Source organism: Procambarus clarkii, chromosome 37, assembly GCF_040958095.1.
Source record: "Procambarus clarkii isolate CNS0578487 chromosome 37, FALCON_Pclarkii_2.0, whole genome shotgun sequence".
Taxonomy (NCBI): Eukaryota; Metazoa; Arthropoda; class Malacostraca; order Decapoda; family Cambaridae; genus Procambarus; species Procambarus clarkii.
The window spans coordinates 32,217,253-32,222,433 of NC_091186.1; the positions used below are offsets into that span (position 1 = coordinate 32,217,253).

General features: G+C 36.4%; 1 long non-coding RNA gene across 1 annotated transcript in view; it reads left to right on the forward strand.

The window, feature by feature from the left end:
- LOC138372097 (uncharacterized) overlaps positions 1-4,859 on the forward strand; it is a 16,522-nt gene extending 11,663 nt beyond the window's left edge. Inside the window, exon 3 of the long non-coding RNA XR_011230714.1 lies at positions 4,182-4,859. This is a non-coding gene — a long non-coding RNA (uncharacterized lncRNA). The remainder of the gene's footprint in view (positions 1-4,181) is intronic.
- Positions 4,860-5,181: the final 322 nt, after the last annotated feature.

Here is a 5,181-nt window from a genome sequence, read left to right on the forward strand (position 1 = left end):
TCATATATATATATATATATATATATATATATATATATATATATATATATATATATATATATATATATATATATATATATATATTTATTATTTATTTATTTATTTATTTATGCATATACAAGAATGTACATAAGGAATGTGAGGATACAAATATGGTAATTACAGTCTTGTAAAGCCACTAGCACGCGCAGCGTTTCGGGCAGGTCCTTAATCTAAGAAAATTTTAAGGAGGTAAATACTTGCAAAATTATAGACAAAAAATGATAACAGATTACATGAAATGAAAAAAAGATGAGAGAAAATTGTAGGTACAGTATATTAAAGCACATAGGTAGCTAAGATTGATTGCAATGACAGCTTGAATGGTAGTTGACAAAAAAATTGGTAGGCATAATACAGCAGAAACAATATAAGATTGGTTGCAATGACAGCTTGAATGGTAGTTGACAAAAATTGGTAGTCACAATACAGCATATGGCTAGCACATAAAAGAAGACAGCAATGAACACAATGATAAGGTTGTTTGAAATTACATAAAAATTAGGAGATTGGGTAACACTAGGTACAGAGCAAATTTAAAGCTCAGTGTAGGAAACTAAGAAGATGAAGTTAGGTACTTTTTGGTTTTGCTTTTAAATAAGGCAAAAGTTTTACAGTTTTTCAATTCACTAGGGAGTGAGTTCCATAAACTAGGTCCCTTAATTTGCATAGAGTGTTTACACAGATTAAGTTTGACCCTGGGGATATCAAAGAGATATTTATTTCTGGTGTGGTGATAATGGGTCCTATTACATCTGTCCAGGGAGAGTTTCAGAGCATGGTTTGCATTTAAGAACAGGGTTTTGTAAATGTAGTTGACACAAGAGAATGTGTGGAGGGAGTTAATATTTAGCAAGTTTAGGGATTTAAACAAGGGAGCTGAGTGTTGTCTGAAAGCTGAGTTAGTTATCATTCTGATAGCAGATTTTTGCTGTGTGATGATGGGCTTAAGGTGGTTTGCAGTGGTAGACCCCCATGCACAGATGCCATAATTAAGATAGGGGTAAATTAGTGCATAATATAGTGAGAGGAGAGCAGAGTTAGGAACATAATATCTGATTTTGGAGAGTATACCAACTGTCTTAGAGACTTTCTTAGTTATGTGTTGAATGTGGGTGCTGAAGTTGAGTCTCTTGTCTAGGAATAGGCCAAGAAACTTGCCATCATCTTTATTACTGATGTTAATGTTGTCTATCTGTAGCTGAATTGCATTTGATGATTTGCTTCCAAATAAGATGTAGTAAGTCTTTTCGATGTTTAATGTTAGTTTGTTCGTTGACATCCATAAGTGGACTTTTTTTAATTCATTATTCACAACATTATTTAGTGTATGTGGGTTGAGGTTTGAATAGATAAGAGTAGTATCGTCAGCAAACAGTATAGGTTTGAGAATATTAGAGACATTAGGCAGATCGTTTATATATATAAGAAATAGAAGAGGTCCTAAGATGCTGCCCTGTGGCACTCCAACGGTAATTGGTAGAGTGGACGAAGTTGTATCATTGATGGTTACATATTGGTGTCTGTCACTAAGATAGGATCGGATGTAGTCAAGGGCAAGGCCTCGGATTCCATAATGCTGGAGTTTAAGTAGAGGTAGTTGTGATTAACAGTATCAAAGGCTTTTCTTAGGTCAATGAAGAGTCCAATCGGAAACTCATTTTTGTCAAGGGCTGAGTAGATAACGTCAAGGAGACTAATGATTGCATCGTTGGTGCTCTTTTGGGACCGGAAGCCAAACTGGCAGGGGCTGAGTATGTCGAATTTTACGAGGTAGGAATAGAGCTGTTTGTAAATAATTTTTTCAAATATTTTTGATAGAATGGGTAGATTTGATATTGGTCTATAATTGTTTATGTCCGCCGGATTGTCTCCTTTATGGACTGGCGTTACTCTTGCTTTTTTGAGGATATCAGGGAAGGTGTGAAACTCTATAGATTTGTTGAACAGTAGTGCTATGGGTGGGGCAAGGGCATGGGAGGCTCTCTTGTACACAATGGACGGAATTTCACTGGTGTTCCCTGCCTTGGTTTTTAGAGAGTGTATGATGGACACAACATCTGCCGGGCTGATTGGTGAAAGGAGAAGAGAGTTTGGATAGCTGCCTGAGAGATATGTGTTAATATGTGTCTGAGTCTGTGGGATTTTACTGGCAAGATTAGCACCAACCGATGAAAAGAAACTATTAAATTCATTTGCCATTTCTAAATCAGTTGACGGTATATCCCCCTCCTTGTAGAGTTTTATCTGGTTATGTGAGTGTTGCTTAGTTCCTAGGATACTAGAGATAGTTTTCCAAGTGTTTTTCATGTTGCCTTTTGCTTCATTAAATCTATTCACATAATATGCAAGTTTTGCCTTTCTTATGATACTGGTAAGCATTGATGAGTACCTTTTAGCTACTTCCTTTGAAACTAGGCCAATCCTAACTTTCTTCTCATATTCATGTTTCTTGTTGATTGAGTTGAGAATGCCACTTGTGAGCCATGGATTGTTTAATCTTTTGTCAGTTACTTGCTTTGTAAGAAGGGGACAATGAAGGTTGTAGAGGCTTAGAGTTTTGGAGAGGAAGAGGTTAGCTAATGAATTTATATCATGGGTATTATTGAATTCAGAATCCCAGTTAATATTGTGAAGTGCCTCTGTAAGATTGTCTAAAGCTGATTCACTGTGTAGCCTAAATGAAAGTTTCTTGCTTTTTGGTGGTGTTATGTCCATGTTCGCTATGAGAAAGGTAGGATAGTGGTCAGTTGTTCTGTCGTAGATTATACCAGATACAAGGGGAGCTGTTATGTTTGTCCATATGTGGTCCAAGGTAGTGGCTGATGTTTGAGTGACTCGGGTAGGTTTGGTGATTGTGGGGATTAGCATACAGGAGTTCATGCTGTTAAGGAAATAGTCAACTTGAGAGCAATTTTGTTGACCCAGGTCAATATTAAAGTCTCCTCCCAGAATGATGTGGTTTTTGTTGAGATTGTTGTTTATAATAAGATTCCTTAGGTTGTCTGAGAAAGAAGCTATGTTAGTATTGGGAAATCTATAGATGGCTCCAATAGTCAGGGAGGATTTAAGGGATTTAATTGTAAACTGAGCAAAAGTATATTCACAGTAGTCATCTCTGTCACTAATAACACTGTTGCAGATAAATGTATCTCGGTAATATATAGCTGTGCCACCACCTTTTTTATTAGGCCTACAGTTATGAATGGCTTTATAACCAGCTAAGTTGTAGAGTTGGGTATAGTCTTTATTTAGCCAAGTTTCTGTTAAAATAATGAACGATAGGTTAGTACCTAGTGCTGTGAGTAGTGCATTTAAATCGTCAAAATGTTTACCAAGTGATCTAACATTTTGGTTATAAACTGATAGACAGGTGCTATTTTGGAGTTTGTTTTTAGCCTGGTGTGCTGTGAAATACTTGCAATAATGATGATCAATGTGCTGGTTGGTATAGATATGAGACAGAAGATTTTGATCAGGATCAATATCAGTGTGCATAGAGATGCAGAGGGATCACGATACAAGATACACGATAAAGCAAAACACAAGAATAAGAGCAGATACAATAAAATAGTAACAATTTAGAAGTAAAATAAAGATCCAATAGATAGCCAGGGAGGACACAGAAGTTACATAAAATAAAACACAAAAAATCAGTAGAGACTGACAATATAAATGTAAAATAAAAAATAATAAGAAAAATAATAATCATAAAAAAAATGATCTTGAAGATAATTAGCTTAGTAATGGTTAATTAACAGGGTAATAAAAAGCCCTAGGTTTAGTGACAAGGGGATTAACTAAGAACAAATAATTAAGAGTATAAAACAGGCAAAGATGACAAACAAAAAATAAAGTAAAAATTAAAATAAAAATAAACACCTTTGGAAAGGAAAGGCAGAGCTTAAGTACACTTTGGTTGTATGTGAGACTACAAATTATGTTCTGGTTATTCAGCTGATATCCCACAGTCATCCAGGAAAGAATATATATATATATATATATATATATATATATATATATATATATATATATATATATATATATATATATATATATATATATATATATATATGAAGTTTGTGTGTGTGTAATTTATATAAATAAATAATTGAATATTAATTTTGTTAATATCTTTTCAGGGAAAACTTGCAAGTACAATTCGTATACAAGAGGGGCAACAAGAGCCAGAGGATGTCTACTAAGAAAATATATAAGTCTTTATCCTCACACTCTTGATATATGGTCTTCTCTGGTCTCTTTATTTTCTCTCCTCACAAATGTCCCTTTTTTTTATTTCTTTTACGTTTCTCTCCTGTTTTTCTTCTCTTTTAATCTCTCCTTTCCTCCTCTCTTCTAACACCTCTCGTTTCCTGTCTCTTCTAGCTTCTCTCTTCCTTTACTTTTTATATTTGTGGTATTCATTTATGTCATTTTTATCTTGTATATTTTTCTTGTATCTTTTTCTTATCTTGTGTTTCTCTTCCCCTTCTCTTCAATGATTTCTCATTTCTCTCCTCTCTCTGTTGTTTCTGTTCTGTCTTCTCTCTCCTTGCCTTAATTTTGTTCTGTCTCCTCTTTTGTTGTGTGTGTGTCTTTCTGTCTCTGTCTGTCTGTCTGTCTGTCTCTCTCTCTCTCTCTCTCTCTCTCTCTCTCTCTCTCTCTCTCTCTCTCTCTCTCTCTCTCTCTCTCTCTCTCTCTCTCTCTCTCTCTCTCTCTCTCTCTCTCTCTCTCTCTCTCTCTCTCTCTCTCTCTCTCTCTCTCTCTCTCTCTCTCTCTCTCTCTCTCTCTCTCTCTCTCTGGCTCTCTCTCTGGCTCTCTTGCTCTCTCTCTCTCTCTCTCTCTCTGGCTCTCTCTCGCTCTCTCTCTGGCTCTCTCTCTGGCTCTCTCTCTCTCTGGCTCTCTCTCTGGCTCTCTCTCTCTCTGGCTCTCTCTCTCTCTGGCTCTCTCTCTCTCTCTGTCTCTCTCTCTCTCTCTGGCTCTCTCTCTCTCTCTGGCTCTCGCTCTCTCTCTCTCTCTGGCTCTCTCTCTCTCTCTGGCTCTCTCTCTCTCTCTCTCTGGCTCTCTCTCTCTCTCTCTGGCTCTCTCTTTCTCTCTGTCTCTCTCTCTCTCTGGCTCTCTCTCTCTGGCTCTCTCTTTCTC